The 18,726-nt window shown below is 43.5% G+C and overlaps 1 long non-coding RNA gene across 1 annotated transcript; it reads right to left on the bottom strand.

Annotated features, from left to right (window-relative positions):
- Positions 1-1,768: 1,768 nt before the first annotated feature.
- Positions 1,769-16,739, bottom strand: LOC142100132 (uncharacterized). Its single transcript, XR_012678726.1, has 3 exons — positions 16,642-16,739; positions 2,079-2,196; positions 1,769-1,889 (listed from the first exon to the last, which is right to left on the bottom strand). It is a non-coding gene; the product is annotated as an uncharacterized LOC142100132 (long non-coding RNA).
- Positions 16,740-18,726: the final 1,987 nt, after the last annotated feature.

The following is an 18,726-nucleotide window of genomic DNA, read 5'->3' as shown; positions in this document are numbered from 1 at the left end:
GTCTTTAATCGATCCCTGATATAGCTTAATCTATAGAAGTGTTAATAATTGCAGAATATAAACATCAGTTCCCACTGATGTGCTATCTTTGTGGCTGCAATAAAACACTAGTTTAATTATAATTTCTTAATACTCTTTCAGATGCAGCTGCATACTCTAGACAGTTCAATCCTTTCCCTTCTGAGCAGCTAGCTAAATACAGACATACAAGGTAGACCCAAGACATACAGACCAAAAAACAATGGCCATTAAGGGCCCGGCTATTAAAGCAAATGCATTCTAAGTGTAAGAGGCCAAGTGGAGTTTGGGACGGTTGTGAGTGTGGATTATGTGTAAATATTGTTCTCGAGGCTAAGCTCACCTGGAACAAAGGGATTTCTTTATCAACTCCATCTAAACATATGACAGGTGTGTGCTAGTCTGATTGAACATGACACAAAAATCCATTAATGGGGAGTAACACAGGAGAACTGTTGTAGGAGGCAGTCAGTAGGTATATTAACAGAGACAAGGCAAGGCGCATGTCAGAGGTAGATGTAAGAGGGCGGGAAGGAGAATGTTTGGATATGAGACTTGAGATGTATGCAGGGGTAGTGTGGTGACTGGTTTGGTAGGTAAAGGAGAGTAATTTCATTTGGATGCTGTAGGACACAGGCAGCTAGTGTAGAGATTGGCTAAGTGGTGCGACAGATGTGGAGTGGTGAGAGAGTAAGATATGTGTAGCGACAGCAGTTAGGATGGATTGAAGCATGGATATATGTGTGTCAGGAATGTCAGATTGAATGAGGTAGCAAATGTCACGATGGGACAAGATGCTAGAAGGGATATGAGTTTTTGAAGCAGGTTGACTAAGAAAAGGGCGAATTGTGTCAGTTCTTTACTGGTGGACTGGGAGAGAGTGCAGATGTGAGGAATAAAGCAGAGGGTGGACTCACGTCGGACAGCAATGTGGCGGCCTTGTTAAATTGGGAATTTTGTGTTTTTGTTGACCGTACAGGAGATTCGTGGCAAAGTGTGGACTCTGCCAGGAGATGAAATAATGAAATCTGGTTTGGACATGTGCAACTTCAGGTAGTGTAGGGACATCCATGTGGACAGAGCATAAACAGATTGGTGGACACAACATAGTGGGTGTGGTACAATGTATTTTAGAAAGGATTATGCATTGTACATGGGTGCATTCTTCCCTCACCCCCTTAACAACAGCGATAATGCCGTCGGCATGCTCAATGATGTCATCAGCTGCAGCCGCCTTCTTGCTTCATTATCATTGGCTGCTGTCGGGGTGAAGAGGAGTCTTGTCAGGGTACTCAGCATCGATATGCTGACTACCATCGCAACATAGTACAGAAGGAGCAAGGTCATAGGGAGGTACATAGATTGTCCAGGCCTCAGCTTACAAGTGGTAGTAGAGTGCAAATGAGCTCAATAGTGGGACAAGATAAGGGAGGAAAAATAGAGTAAAAAAAAAAATTATGTCATCCCAAAAAGATAGTGGGAGTTGAGTCGTGTATGTTCCCGAGGTATAGATAATAAAGGATGTATAAGATACGCAGAAAGTGAACCAGGGGCTCAATGTGTCAATGGAGTTAAGTGTGTGTAGGAGTAGAGGGTGTTAAACAGTGTGAAAAGCAACAGAGAGGTACAGGAGAATTCTTATTGAGAAAAGAAAATATTAATATTTAATTGTAAATGAACACATTTTTCTAAACAAAATAACAAAAAATAACTTTAAAACAAACTTTATATAAAATTTACTTTAGTCACAAAATAAAATGTTTAAATTAATTTACCATTTAAATACAAAGCCATGGATGTTGGTTTATTTGCATGAGAAGAGTTGTTGGACTGCAGGTCATGCTGGACCCCAATCTGGCTGTCTTTTTTAACTGTTTAAAATATGATAAAAAAAAAGGAACAACCTTAGGTCACTTTGATTCCAAATATTACTTGCCTGTGTGTACTTTGTAAACACCTGTTCTTTCCAGGTGTAAAATCCACAATTTATGATGCTTAAACTTTAACGCAGGTCCCCCAATAACCTAAAAGGACTAACATTCTTAACTAAAGATACTTACATGCTTGCAAAGGCAACTCCTTCATATCCCGATCCTCTTCCTCCATGACATTATCTTGGCCCTCATCCCTGGCCACACCTCCTTGGTGTTCCATCTTTCAGCTAGGTCAGAAGGTCTGCTGAAATAAATTAGACACATTTAGCTGTTTACTAAAATGATGTCTCTGTTTCTCACTTATCCATAAAATGACAGATAATATAAGGTATCTCCATTAGAACACATTGACAAATCAGTGCCTTAAAATCTATAAACAGACAGAACACTTACTTGATGTACTTGACCAGGTCAGAAAAGAACATTCACATAGTGAGTCAGATATATGATTAACACAGACTATGGTTGATTGCTGATTCATTTCCAGTCAGACATCTTCCAGCTATGGCCTGGTAGTTCATCAATTAAAGCCTTTAGTTGTTTTTTTAGGCTAAGTCAAGCTTCAACATTACTTTTATAAGTGCTATGGCTAGAAAACTCACATCTGATAATATTAGCAAGGGATGAGGCTGCCGTCTCAACCGGAAAAGAAAATATTTGCAGATTTCAAAGGTAAACATTTTTTGAAGTTAAAATTGTCTGATGCATGCATTTGTAAATGTTTATGTTTTGAAAAAATAACCATGGCTTTACTTTCATCACCAAACTGTATTGTATTTTTACGATCTTAAATAATTTCAAAAGTGTGATATAAACCATATTTGACAAAGAATTTGCCTTGCAAATCAGTCTGGAACCTGAAGTGAGCTGCCTCCACAATTTCAGGAGGGCTGGGGATCTGTTTGATAAACATGTAACATGGGGAAGTGCCAAAACACATAAGAATCGTCTTAATGGATATTAGATTGAAACTTGTTTTAAAATTATAATACAGACAACACACACTAAAATGCACATTACATATGAAAGTAGAGATGCACTGTTATTGAGGAACATAAAATATCTTACAAATACAAACTAAACTTTTAAAGTGTCTATAATACAGTAAAAGAAAATATATACCTCTCAATAAAAGTCCACTATACAAATCCGCACCAGTAAACTCCACTATAGACTCCTAACCAAGTTCAAGTGTGCATGAACCAGTCTTTTATAGTGGATTGTAATGAGACAAATATATGCAGGTGTATGGGCCACTGTGGTATCAGATGACAAGATCTGCTGCTTGGTCTATGCAATGCTCTTTACGGCATCTTCTGGGTATTTATATACTGATAACTATAATGATTGAGTTTATTTATGATTGCGATTTATTCTGACATACATTTGCATAGACATTCTTATTTTAAGTAAAAAAAACAAACATGATCCTTCATGACGGTAAATAAGAAGGTGTGTGCAATTGTTCATTTAATTATGTTTATTAACACTTTTGGTTGTCACTAGTCCCTGTGTTGTGTTGTGTTGTGTTGTATGTTTGTTTTGAGCACATAAAACAATTATATCACATGTGTGCCATATGTAATATCTAGCACTTATATCACTTGCAGCCATGGTGTATTGTTGTGCTTGTCGTTGTAGTCTATATAATGTATGTATTTTTCCATCTGTACGTTGCCTTAGTGGTTAGCCATTCCACCTGCCAACAGTGGGGTCATGAGTTTGAATCCTGACTCATGGGCATATCTGTGTGCAATTTGTGTATTCTCCCCATGTTTCTGTGAGTTCCCTCCTATATGTTGCTTATAGAAGAGTATGCTAGGATTTATTTTGTTCCTGCCCATGTTTAGATGGAGTATTGTATCATCTATGTTTATATATGCTTGAGAATTATTAGTCATTGAATTAGCATCAACATTTATTCCCAAAACAAAATTACATATGATACATTCTTCATATCAGAGAATAAGAATGTGTGTGCAATTCTTATTGTTTCTGTTACGATTTTGATGCCTTAGTCAGTATTAGCACAGGCTTACCTAGGGCGCGGAGTCTAACGGCCTTCCGGTCTGCTCCAAGAACCACCGCAAGGTAGTGTGGACTTTGCTGCCGAAGAACTGCAGGTCGCGACCCCCAGATTAGCCTACTGACGTAAGGGAGAAAGTTCTAAGTGATGGCAGGCAGACAAGCAATAAGACAAAGCGGTGCAAGTACAGGCACTAACCGTTAATTCCAGGCGTTGTAGGTCTGGAACAGTAGCCGGTAGATGCACGGAGCCAATGGGTGCGTGGCAGGATATGGGTCCAGAGACACGACCGGGTCGGTACACAGGTGATATCAGATATACGGTGCCAGAGGGAGATCCAGAGAATAGTTGGTAACACAGCCGAGTTGGTACACAGGAGGTATCAGGTATACGGTGCCAGAGGGAGATCCAGAGAATAGTTGGTAACACAGCCGAGTCGGTACACAGGAGGTATCAGGTATACGGTGCCAGAGGGAGATCCAGAGAATAGTTGGTAACACAGCCGGGTCGGTACACAGGAGATCGTCCAGTTCGTGGTGCCAGGGATAAGCCAAAGAATAGTCAGGTCACAGCCAGGTAGGTACACAGGAGTAGGAGGAATAGAGGGATACACAGGGAGCAGATTCACAGGAGTCAGGAACACAGGAACTGTAGCCAGGAACAGGAAACACATTGCTCTGACACAGGCAGCGTGTCAGAGCAGAGAAGATATAGGAGTTTGAATTCCCCGCCCAGGAGTCACATGATCGGCAGCAGGAAGAACCCGAAAGTGCGGCGACGCCATCAGAAGAAGCGCTGTGTCACTCACCAGACTGTGAGTGCTTCTTCCCGTGTGTTTAGGAACCGTGGCCGTCCACCATCCTGAGGGTCTGCGCATGCGCAGCCCTTTCAAAACCTTCAGTACCTGTTCCTTTAACTTAATTGGCTGATCAGGCAACACTCCCTATTTAAAGCACCTGCTGTCCATAACTCGTTGCCTGATCTTGGAGTCTCATTCCCCATGAGCCTCTGAAGGTGTTCCTGTGTTTCCTCGTGTATTCAGCGCTGCTGATTCCTGTGGTTTCCAGACCACTTCTACTCCTGTGGTTTCCAGACCACTTCAACTCTCCTGTGTTTCATCGTGACTGTCAGCTGATTCCTATCCGTTGCCTCCGTGCACTACAGTCTTCAGACCACTTCAACTCTGCTGTGTTTCATCGTGACTGTAGCTGATTCCTATCCGCTGCCTCCGTGCACTACAGTCTTCAGACCACTTCAACTCTGCTGTGTTTCATCGTGACTGTTGCTGATTCCTATCCGCTGCCTCCGTGCACTACAGTCTTCAGACCACTTCAACCCTCCTGTGTTTCATCGTGACTGTTTAGCTGATTCCTATCCGCTGCCTCTGTGCACTACAGTCTTCAGCTCACCTCAACTCTCCTGTGTTTCCTCGAGACTGCACCAGCTGATTCCTATCCGCTGCTCTCCGTGTTCAACAGTTCCAGCTCAGCTCTACTCTCCCGTGTTTCATCGTGACTGCACCTGCTGATTTCTATCCGCTACCTCCGTGTACCTGCAGAGTCCTGCTGGCTGCTACTCCTCAGTTCTACTCGTGTCTGCAGCAGCTGATCCGCTCTCCGTGCTTCTCAGTGTTCCTGCTGGTCTCTACTAGCCAGTCTGCATCGGATCTGCGCCTCACTGCTTTCATCTCGTTTAGACCATCGCTACTCTTCAGGGTCCTCCAGGAGTCCAGTTCTACATACTACTGCTTCCTGAGTATTTGTTCCCCTGCTGGTCTACCTACCTGTGCGCTGCACCTACTTGATTACCGCTTCACCCTCCAGGGACTTCGCATCCTGCCGGCCTCCAGCCGTTCAGGTATCTCTGCACTCCTGTCTGACAGCCTGCTCCTGAACCACGGTATGCATACTTCTCATTGACTGTGCTGGTGTATTGCATATCTTGCTGGACTGAGTTGTTCTCCTCTGGAGCTTACTATCCGCTGAGACTTTTGCCATCATTGACTGTGTTATCTTTTGCCCGGATAGTATCTATGACTTTGTATTATTGCAGTGCTGTTCAGTCATTACTATATTGTGCATGTCATTGTGGATCAAGTTCAAGGTGCCCGTGTATCCTCTGTATTGCAGTCTCTCCCCGTGCTCCTCCTCACATATATATTCAGTGGTACAACTTGCTAGAGGCAGACCACTGATTCCTGTTTCCAGTGTCACCTGTTCCAGTGTCCTCTCACATAGACAGCGGTATAACTTGCTACCGCAGACCACTGACTACCCTCACGTGTCCTTTGTCCATTCAGTTCCTCATGTATTACTACATATATATTACCAGTGCTGCTAGTCATAGACTTTCCCGAGCATCTCTATCATCTGCTGTCTCCTGTTCCGTGATCACCCCGCTACCAGAGTACCATATTACCACCTATACTGCTCTGGTAAGCTTATCACCTGGTGATCCCTGGGTAAAGACTCCTAGTGCCCGTGACACGCTGCACGGATCAGATACCGCTGTCAGACCACGCTGACAGCGCAGCGGAACGGGGATCAGGTAAGTTCTTAACAGTTTCTCATTAAACCTTGATGTTGTCACTAGTGCCTCTGTTTGATTGTATGCTTGCTAGGAGCACTATTAACTAGCACCTATGGCACTTGTGGCCATGGTGCTTGTCGTTCAAGTCTATATAAGTCCCATTGTCCCATAGATTGTAAGCTTGCGAGCAGGGCCCTTTTACCTCTCTGTCTGTATGTATTACCCAGTATTGTCTTATAAATGTTTGTTCCCAATTGTAAAGTGCTACGGAATTTGCTGGTGCTATATAAATAGATGTTGATGATGATGATGATATAATGTATGTATTTTTCCATCTGCACGTTGCCTTAGTCGTTAGCCATTCCACCTGCCAACAGTGGGGTCGTGAGTTCGATTCATGACCCATGTTAGGGAGTATTCCTAAATTTAATTTTTAATTTGTGTGAAGCTACAACAGAAACAAGCTGCTGATCAAAATAAAGTTAATCCAAACAAATAGAAAATATACACAGATACACAACCAAACCAAGGCAAAAATGACATGCAATAAAGCATGTGAAAACGTATTCCACAGAAAAATAAAACCACATTTTAAAATAGAGATACATTATTATGGCTCACAACAGATTGCATACAGATGACAGAAAAAAACTCCAAGTGACCAAAAAAATGTGCAGAAGTCAAAAAATGATAAACAAGTCTTATTATTATTATTATTATTATTATTATTATTATTATTATTATTATTATTATTATTATTATTATTATTACATTATACATCAACCACTTTACATGGCAATTTATTAAAACTGTTCATCTACCATCGATTTTGGGGTAAATTAGTACATTGTATAATTATTGACATTAATAATAAAAATAATTTACAGTAATTTGTTATGAGAGAAGTGTATGCAGGTGCATGTTATGTATATTTAGTCGTGATTAGGGGCATTTTAAACAAACTACAGTTTTTCAACAGTTTAGTGTTATGGCTTATTCAGCGCTGCTGCTATAGCTTTTGTACTTAAACATGACCCCGAGCTTCCTTAAGTGTTAAGCATTTAAGGAAAACGCTAAATACTGCTTCTTATCTATCCTATGGACCTGGAGGTAAATGCCTATTCTTCTAATGTCACTACGATCTCTGCCCATTTCACCACCCTTTTTTCTTAAGAGGTCGGAGAGCTTCTTAAGTGCAATTAAGAATGATTGCGGTCTTAAGCAAAGAAAGATTTCTTTCTTTAGTCACTGATTTTCTAACTGATGTCCCTGTTTTGCGCATGCGCAGAGTGGATTTCCATAAGATCCGCACAAAATTGTCAGGTAAGACAGCTAATGAATCAGGCCCACTATGTTGTTCTTTACAAATATGCACCCATTTAGCACTAATTTGCCTATATCTGTGTGACTAAAATCTTCCCTTTAGACTAATCTAGACAAATTGCTATTTTGTGTTTTGAAGATGGAGATATAGATTTACATGGGGATAACAGCAGACGTCAGTTGCTCAACTAAAAGACTCTGGGCCCCAGTTCAAAACAAGGTCCCCAGCATATTGATCCAACAACTAGACACACAAACACCAAACTCACTCTTCATGGACTGTACAGCTGCCTCAATCTCTAACCCTGCTATGAATTATCTACACCTTGTGCCTGATTCATTAAGCCACGGAAAACAAATATAAATTGTGTTTTTTTTAAAACACAAGTAATTCGGGCTTATGAAGAAATGTCTCTTGTTGAATATGGGTATAGTTACGCACTGCTCTGACAGACAAGACATTGAAGGATACGTCCATTTCATATGTGGCATCTAAAGACCCAGCAGGACACATACAAAAAAAATTATTCATTTAATATCATCTGTCAATAATATTGTCATTAATAAAAAGAACATTAAAAAAAGTTTTATTCCACTCCACCCCCCCCCCCTTGTATAATTAATGGTGCCTGTCACGGGCACTAGGAGTCTTGCCCAGGATCTCACCAGTTGACTATGCTTACCAGAGGGGCGGAGTTTGCACAGCGGTCCTCTGGCAGCAGGGTGAATAGTGGAACGTATATAACAGCAGATGGAGAGAGGATGCCAATGGAATTGATGATAGTCAGTGACTTGCAGCTATACTGGTAAATGAGTCAGCAACTTGCAGTTATATTGGTAGATGAGTCAGCGACTTGCATCTATAGTGGAAAGGCAGGTTTGAACCACGGAGACCAGGGTGGACGTGAGCAGGTGAAGGAAGGTAACAGGAGAGTCAGTGGTCTACGGATAGCAAGTTGTACCACTGCTGTGAAGGGAAGACTTGTCCAGGTGCAGGTAGGTAGCAGGGAAGTCAGTGGTCTGCATACAGCAAGTTGTACCACTGCTGTGGTGAGAAGACTTGTCCAGGTGCAGTTAGGTAGCGGGGAAGTCAGTGGTCTGCGTACAGCAAGTTGTACCACTGCTGTGGTGAGAAGACTTGTCCAGGTGCAGGTAGGTAGCGGGGAAGTCAGTGGTCTGCGTACAGCAAGTTATACCACTGCTGTGATGAGAAGACTTGTCCAGGTGCAGGTAGGTAGCGGGGAAGTCAGTGGTCTGCGTATAGCAAGTTGTACCACTGCTAGTAAGTGAGGAGTAGTTCAGGTGCGGATGAGTGGAGGCATGAAAAGAGTCAATAACGGTATGAAGACACTGAGAGCACAGAGGAACTTGTTCCAAACAGATATGCAGCGTTTACAGCTAATAGTCTATAACGGTATGTATACCGCTGCTGAGTAGAGAGGCTTGCACAAAGCGGATATGCGAGATAATAACTGATAGTCAATCACAGATATGCATATCTTGGCTGAGTAGAGAAGCTTGTTCCAAACTGATATGCAGCGTAACAACAAATAGTCTATAGCGGGTATGGATACCGCTGCTGAGTAGAGAAGCTTGGGATATGCAGGTACAGCAGGAGCGCTGAACGGCTGTAGCGGGTATGGGAACCGCAGATGAGCAGAGCAGGTAATCCAGCAGACAGCTGAGGACACGAGCAGGATACAGGAGTCTGTAGCGGGTATGGGAACCCCAGGTGAGCAGAGCAGGTAATCCAGCAGACAGCTGAGGACACGAGCAGGATACAGGAGTCTATAGCGGGTATGGAAACCTCCGATGAGTAGATTAGGTAATCAGCAGTAAACTGAAGACACTAGCAGAACACAGGAGACACCTTCAGAGACTCACAGGGAATGAGACTCAAGATCAGGCAATGAGATAATGAGCACAGGTGCCTTAAATAGGGAGAGGTGCCTGATCCACCAATTAGATTAAAAGCAAAGGTTATAAGTTCTTGGATGCTGCGCATGCGCAGTGCATCAAGATGGCGGACGGCCGCGGCTCAGGAGAGACGCAGGCAGGAAGGCTAGAGAACCACGCACCAGCGCAGAGGCACTCACGGTCCGGTGAGTGACAGTAGCCCCCCTTTTAAAGGTGGGTACAGAACACTTGGAGCCGGGTTTGCCCGGATACATGGAGTAGAATTTTTTTTGAAGAGCTGGAGCATTGAGATTATCTGCGCGGATCCAAGAACGTTCTTCTGGACCAAAGCCCTTCCAATGCACAAGGAAGCGAAGAACTCCTCGCGAAATTTTAGCATCTAAAATATGAGTAATTTCAAACTCCTCCTCCTGATGAACTTGTACTGGCCGAGGTGCTGAAGGAGGAACAGAGAAAGGGTTGATGATAAGAGGCTTGAGTAATGACACATGGAAGGTGCTGGAGATACGAAGGTTCTTAGGTAATAGTAATTTGAAGCACACCGGATTTATCACCTGAGTGATTTTATATGGACCAATGAAACGGGGAGCGAACTTCATAGACGGAACCTTCAGGCGAATATTTTTGGTAGAAATCCATCCGCGGTCTCCAATCTTAAGTGGTGAAATAGCTCGCCTCTTTTTATCTGCAAAACACTTGTATCTGGCAGATGTATTCTTTAGGCAGGATTTAACCTGAGACCAGATATTTTTGAAACTCTGACATACACTCTCCACTGCAGGAACTTGGGTGGGAGGGAGGGCAGGAAATTCTGGGAAAGATGGATGGTGACCGTATACCACAAAGAATGGACTTTTTGAAGATGACTCGTGATACATGTTGTTATGGGCGAATTCAGCCCATGGAAGTAAATCTACCCAGTTGTCTTGGTTGGCTGAAGAGAACATCCTTATGAAAGTCTCAAGATCTTGGTTGACTCTCTCGGTCTGTCCATTTGATTGAGGATGGTACGAGGATGATAGTGACAATCGAATACCCAAGGTCTTGCAAAGGGCTCACCAGAATCTGGAGACGAATTACACTCCTCTATCCGAAACAATCTCAGATGGACATCCATGAATTTGGAAGATCTCCTTGATAAAATGGTCAGCCAGAGTAGATGAGGAAGGTAAACCGGTCAAAGGACCGAAATGTGCCATTTTCGAAAATCTATCCACCACTACCCAGATGGTATTGCACTTTTTACTCGGAGGAAGATCGGTGACAAAGTCCATCCTAATATGGGTCCAAGGTTTGGAAGGAATGGGTAGTGGTTGAAGTAATCCCGCTGGTGTTCTGCGGGAAGTTTTAAACTGGGAACACGCCTCACACGCGGCCACAAATTCTTTGACATCTCTCCTCATAGAGGGCCACCAGTAGCTTCGAGAAAGGACTTCTAAGGTCTTGCGTTCACCCGAATGTCCAGAAAAGCGTGAGGAATGATACCAGGACAATATTTTCCTCCGAAGAGATGGAGGCATGAGGGTTCTCCCAAATGTTAGCACCTTGGTGGAAGAATTGGCCAGAGTCACACATTTGGGATCTAATATAGGATGATTAGGACCATCTTCAACATCTGAGGACGCCACAAACGCCCGAGACAAGGCGTCTGCTTTTCTATTCTTGGAAGCTGGTTTGAAGGTTATGATAAGTTCAAAACGGGAAAAGAATAGAGACCATCTTGCTTGACGAGGATTCAAACATTGGGCTGACTGCAAATATGACAGGTTTTTGTGATCCGTAAAAATAGTTACAGGATGACGAGCTCCATCCAGCAGATATCTCCACTCCTCTAATGCTGCTTTTATGGCCAACAACTCCTTGTCCCCGATAGTGTAATTTCTCTCCGCAGGTAGAAGGCCTCGAGAGTAGAAGGCACAAGGATGGAATATTTGTTGCTCCGATCTTTGGGATAGTATGGCCTCTAGGCCAACATTAGAGGCGTCTACCTCCAGGAAGAAAGGAAGTGTCACATCAGGCTGTTGAAGAACAGGAGCGGAAGAGAAGGACTCCTTGAGGAACTGGAAAGCTTGAAGGGCCTCCGAGGACCATTGTTTAGTGTTAGCTCCCTTCCGGGTCAGAGCCACTATTGGAGAAGCGATGGATGAAAAACCTTGAATGAAACGTCTGTAGTAGTTTGCAAAACCTAAAAAGCGTTGGATTGCTCCGAGAGTAGTTGGCTGGGGCCAACGTAGTACATCGTTCACCTTTTCAGGATCCATCTTGAGACCAACTCCGGACACAATATATCCCAAGAATGGAATCTGGGATAACTCAAAGGAACATTTTTCTAACTTGCAGAATAAAGAGTTTCTCCGGAGTCTGGAAAGGATCTCTGCCACATGTTGATGATGAGTGGGCAGATCCTGGGAAAAGATTAATATGTCGTCCAGGTAGACGACGACACGGACATACAACAGGTCCCCGAAGATCTCATTCACAAAACCCTGGAAGACAGCGGGGGTGTTACACAACCCGAAGGCATAACTAGATATTCATAGTGGCCATCCCTGGTGTTAAAAGCTGTCTTCCATTCGTCTCCAGACTTGATCCAGATTAAGTTATAAGCGCCTCGAAGATCAAGCTTGGTAAAGATCCGGGCTCCCTTAATGCGATCAAAGAGCTCGGTAATTAGTGGAATAGGATACCGATTTTTGATGGTAATGGCATTGAGTCCACGATAATCTATACAGGGTCGTAATGATCCATCCTTCTTCTTCACAAAAAAAGATCCCTGCTCCAGCGGGAGAGGTGGAAGGTCGGATAAATCCCCGCTGGAGGTTCTCCTTGATATACTCAGATGTTGCTTGAGTTTCTGGTAGCGAGAGTGGATACACACGACCCCTAGGAGGAATCTTGCCAGGTTGTAAGTCAATCGGACAATCCCACGCCCGATGGGGAGGAAGGCGTTCAGACTGAACCTTATTGAATACATCCGTGAAGGAAGCATACCGTGGAGGAAGACCCGGCGGGCAAGGTGAAATGGAAGACTGATGTATTTTGAGTGGAACAACTTGAGAGAGACATCTATGATGACAATCGGGACCCCAGGAAGTGACTTGAGGAGTGTTCTAGTCAATCTGAGGGGAATGAAGTTGAAGCCATGGAAGGCCAACTACGATGGGAGTGGTGGTAACAGAAAGGACCAGTAAAGAAATTTTCTCTTGGTGTAAGGCTCCAATTTGAAGGGTCAATGGAGACGTACTTTGAGTAATGAGTCCATTAATTATACGTGACCCATCGATAGCAGTAACAGCTATAGGTGCTTTTAAAGGAATCACTGGTAGGGACCATTGATTCACTAGGGAACTAGAGATAAAATTTCCAGCAGCTCTAGAATCTAGAAGTGCTTGAGACATAAATGATTTGGTAGCAAAGGAAACAGTAACATCAAAAGCACAGACTTTAGCATCCATAGAACATGGAGAGGACTCCAGGGACCCTAACCTTACCTCTCCAGAACTGGTTAGGGCCTGGCATTTCCTGACCTTCTAGGGCATGAGTTCAGCATGTGAGTAGAGTCAGCACAATAGATACAGAGTCTATTCTTCACTCGTCGCTCTCTCTCTTCAGATGTTAATTTAGAGCGACCACCTCCATGGGTTCTACTGGAGGTGGAAGATGACGAACTTGGGATACTGAGCGGACAGGCGCTTTGGAGGAAGTTACTCTTTCGGAATCTCTCTCACGAAACCTCATGTCTACACGATGGCATCGAGAAATCAAATCGTCCAAGGAGGAGGGTAACTCTTGTGAGGTCAGTGCGTCTTTGATCTTGTCAGCAAGCCCCTGCCAGAAGGCGGCTATCAGCGCCTCAGTGTTCCACTGAAGCTCAGAGGCAAGAATCCGAAATTGTATGACGTACTGAGCTACAGACCGAAATCCTTGGCGTAGTCGGAGAATACTGGATGCTGCAGAAATAACACGACCAGGTTCGTCAAAAATTCTTAGAAACATAGAAATAAACATGGCACTAACTTCCAGTAAGGGGTCATTTCTTTCCCACAGAGAGGAGGCCCATGCGAGAGCATGTCCGGAAAACACAGAGATGAGATAGGCCACTTTGGAACGATGAGTAGAAAAGTTATGAGGTTGGCGTTCGAAATGAATGGAACATTGGTTAAGAAAACCCCTACAGGTTTGGGGTCTCCATCATACTTAGAAGGAGCAGGCAGGTGTAGTGTGGAAGCGGTAGACACCTGGGATGGCACTGGGGGAGAAGATGGAGGTACTGGAGGATCAACAGTAGCTGCTACATTTTGCTCAGGGATTCCTTGGGCGGCTGAAGCCTGACAACATTGAAACAACTGTTGCTGTCGAAAATCTTCTTGTTCAATCCAAGTGTCTAGGTACAGCAGCATCTCTTTAGCTGTTGGTTCCGATCCTGGGTCTGTCATGGCCTGATCTTACTGTGACGGGCACTAGGAGACTTGCCCAGGATCTCACAAGTTGACTATACTTACCAGAGGGGCGGAGTTTGCACAGCGGTCCTCTGGCAGCAGGGTGAATAGTGGAATGTATATAACAGCAGATGGAGAGAGGATGCCAATGGAATTGATGATAGTTAGTGACTTGCAGCTATACTGGTAAATGAGTCAGTGACTTGCAGCTATATTGGTAGATGAGTCAGCGACTTGCATCTATAGTGGAAAGGCAGGTTTGAACCACGGAGACCAGGGTGGACGTGAGCAGGTGAAGGAAGGTAACAGGAGAGTCAGTGGTCTGCGGATAGCAAGATGTACCACTGCTGTGAAGGGAAGACTTGCCCAGGTGCAGGTAGGTAGCGGGGAAGTCAGTGGTCTGCGTACAGCAAGTTGTACCACTGCTGTGGTGAGAAGACTTGTCCAGGTGCAGGTAGGTAGCGGGGAAGTCAGTGGTCTGCGTACAGCAAGTTGTACCACTGCTGTGATGAGAAGACTTGTCCAGGTGCAGGTAGGTAGCGGGGAAGTCAGTGGTCTGCGTATAGCAAGTTGTACCACTGCTAGTAAGTGAGGAGTAGTTCAGGTGCAGATGAGTGGAGGCATGAAAAGAGTCAATAATGGTATGAAGACACTGAGAGCACAGAGGAACTTGTTCCAAACAGATATGCAGCGTTTACAGCTAATAGTCTATAACGGTATGTATACCGCTGCTGAGTAGAGAGGCTTGCACAAAGCGGATATGCGAGATAATAACTGATAGTCAATCACAAGTATGCATATCTTGGCTGAGTAGAGAAGCTTGTTCCAAACTGATATGCAGCGTAACAACAAATAGTCTATAGCGGGTATGGATACCGCTGCTGAGTAGAGAAGCTTGTCCTAGGCGGATATGCGAAGTAACAGTTGATAGTCAATAACAAGTAAACATACCGCTGATGGGTAGAGAAGCTTGTCCACGAGGATATGCAGGTACAGCGGGAGCGCTGAACGGCTGTAGCGGGTATGGGAACCGCAGATGAGCAGAGCAGGTAATCCAGCAGACAGCTGAGGACACGAGCAGGATACAGGAGTCTGTAGCGGGTATGGAAACCTCCGATGAGTAGATTAGGTAATCAGCAGGAAACTGAAGACACTAGCAGAACACAGGAGACACCTTCAGAGACTCACAGGGAATGAGACTCAAGATCAGGCAACGAGATAATGAGCACAGGTGCCTTAAATAGGGAGAGGTGCCTGATCCACCAATTAGATTAAAAGCAAAGGTCATAAGTTCTTGGATGCTGCGCATGCGCAGTGCATAAAGATGGCGGATGGTCGCGGCTCAGGACAGACGCCGGCAAGAAGGCTAGAGAACCACGCACCAGCGCAGAGGCACTCACGGTCCGGTGAGTGACAGTGCCATATAAATAAATGATGATGATGATGATGTTAATGATGTTATGAATTTCTATTGTACCTAAAAGACATATTTACAGTTGTTGCTGATTGCAAACACATGTTCTAGCCAGGGCCAGATTAAGACACTCTAGGCCCCTGGGCTAGGGGTACTGTGAGGCCCCCATTTGTCAAGCGACGTATGCCCAATACGATATTACTGGGGGCCCCCCCAGTAATATCTGATTGGGCATACGTCGCTTGACAAATGTTTATTTTAATATACCTACTCTGTATTTTTAAAAACCAAAAAGGATATCTATGGATTAATGTACCTTATGTATGTTCAACAATTTGTAGGAGTGCAATATTTTGAAAGCAAATGATTTTATTAAGGTTAAAACAATGCCAACTGGTTTTAGCATAGGTAAATAATAAATGGTTGTTACAATTATAACCAGTTAGCATTGTTTTAACCTTAATAAACCACTATTTGTTTTTGAACTATTGCACTATTGCACAGCGTGTGGGCAATAAGCACTATGAGACCAGCCAGGACCATGCACAGCTCACTCCTTAGAGAGTGGCCTTTTTGGAACTAGTTTCCACCACATCCAGACAATGTTAGTCTCCTAGTGGAATTTGTCATTCGGTTTCACTCTCATTAAAAAAACACTAACACAACGCCAGTAGGAACCTGGCCTGTATCTTTGTATTTTTATAAAATACAATTTTTATTAAATTAATATTGCATATTAAGGAATATCACTTAATGTATTAATGTAATCAAATACATCTTTATAATATAAACATGATATTGTTAGCACTTACAATCTTTATTATATATTTTTTTTATATTATAAAACATTAATTAGCACTTTTTAAGAAATAAGAACACCATTTTCATTACATTAATTGTATTTTCAGGGATTTTGGTTAGGAATAAAATATATGCAGAGCACACACATGACTGTACTTTATGATGTGTTTTTTTCTATATCAGAGTGCTCTGGGACCCTTCTTTGTACCAATGTCTTTCTCCTTAACATATACAACTTACTTTTCAGACATTTCAACAGGAACAGGTCTGGTTACTTCCTGTGTCACATTCTGTCTGCTGTCTGCCTCCAACAGCTGCACAGGGAGAGGCTGCTTCAAGTGCCGGGAAATGGCGGGGGGGGGGGGGGGGAGTACACACTGTTCCTACCAGGGGGCGGTGATTGGCAGCAGCAGAAACCAATTAGGGAGTTGCACAGTGACATCAGTGACTCCCTAATTGGTTGCTTTTCTGGGTACCAGGGAGACAGAGGAATTAAAAGTCTCTGCAATAAGCTGTAAATTTTCTGGAGTGCCCAAGCACCAACGGAGCTGGTGCCCTCGCTGACCCCTACACCCTCCCCCCAAAAAAGAGAGGAGATGCAGTCTCAATATTGATACTGCCCTGTCTGTAATGTACAGCAGGCTGCAGTATGCTAAAGTTTTGGTCCGTGGAGGAGGGGTGCCTTCACTGACAGCGATCGCTGGCAGTATGAAAGATATATATATATATAACGCTGCCGGCAGATCTTAGCTGCCTGAGGCCCCTGGGCTATAGCCCATAAAGCCCTGCTGTTAATCCGGCCCTGGTTCTAGCATGCATATGTGACCGTTTTATTATCAACTGCCACTTACACCTGACTTGTATCTGGTGCAAGTAATATGACAGGAAAATGCGTACCTTAGAGATGCCGAAAGCTTGAATCGGAAACTTCCCCATGTGGACATTTACTTACTGTACATTTACTATGTGCATATACCCATTCCGCACCACGTTACGCCCAAGAAATCGTAGGCTGCGGTAAGGATCTTTTGTGCTTGAGGATAAATTGGATGTCCATGCATTTACTGGTGTATAGACAGGTTCCTGGCATGTGCAGTGCGATTTCACGCAGAAGATGGCACGTATTGGCATTAATGTTCCTTAATGAATTAGGCTCTTCTGTCTTGTTTCCTTCATACCTGTTCACCAATTTCATGTCTGCCTCCTCATGCCAATGTAGCATATATGGGTTGCTGCTAGGCCGTTGTGCGCATGAGCTCTACAGCATTTCCTAGAGCTGTTACATCTATTGCAATGCAACAAAGAAATAGACCAAAAACCCATAATAGTGGTGTTGTTCTTTTTCTCCTGATTTGGTTTTCTTATTGGAGATTTATATTAAAATATTTTATACTGGATCTGCAAGTGGATAGCTGAATCAGGGCAATGTTACAAATCTTACTAAACTCCATTTGCAAAGTACTTTTTACAATGAGCACTTGCAAATGCCTGGAGAACGTTTAATCCGAATGGATCTGAAGGCTAGATGTAGGAGAAGTTGTTTTAATGAACAGATGGAATAGAGTAGGGATGTGCACCGGCGACTTTTGGTGTCTCGTGTTTTGTGTTTTGGATTGGGATTTTCTTGAGGTTTTGGGTTCGGATTTGTTTCGCAAAACACCTGCCGAAAGGTTTTGGTTCGGATTTAAGGTTTTGGATTCGGATTTTTTTTGAAAAAAGCATAAGAAGTTCAAAAATCAAGTTTTTGGGCTTATTTTCACTCCTACGCTATTATTAACCTCAATAACATTCAATAACAATCATTTCCACTAATTTACAGTGTATTCTGAACACCTCACAATATTGTTATTAGTCCAAAACGTTGCAACGAGGTATCTTTCTGGACTGCGTAGTGGAGTGGTCCCCACAATATAATAAGAAAACCATCAACTGGTCTTAATTACACCAAAAATTGTACCTGGACTGCGTAGAGGAGTGGTGACCACAATATAATTTAAAAACCCTGAACTGGTCTGAATCGCACCAACAAATGTACCTGGACTGCGTAGAGGAATGGTCACCACAATATAATTTAAAAACCCTGAACTGGTCTGAATCGCACCAACAAATGTACCTGGACTGCGTAGAGGAGTGGTCACCACAATATAATTTAAAAATCCTGAACTGGTCTGAATCGCACCAAAAAATGTACCTGGACTGCGTAGAGGAGTGGTCACCACAATATAATTTAACAACCCTCAACAGGTCTGAATCGCACCAAAAAATGTACCTGGACTGCGTAGAGGAGTGGTCACCACAATATAATTTAAAAACCCTCAACTGGTC

This window comes from Mixophyes fleayi, chromosome 8, assembly GCF_038048845.1.
Source record: "Mixophyes fleayi isolate aMixFle1 chromosome 8, aMixFle1.hap1, whole genome shotgun sequence".
Lineage (NCBI taxonomy): Eukaryota > Metazoa > Chordata > Amphibia > Anura > Limnodynastidae > Mixophyes > Mixophyes fleayi.
The sequence above is the reverse complement of the archived record's forward strand: the minus strand, read 5'-3'. Positions and strand labels throughout refer to the sequence as shown.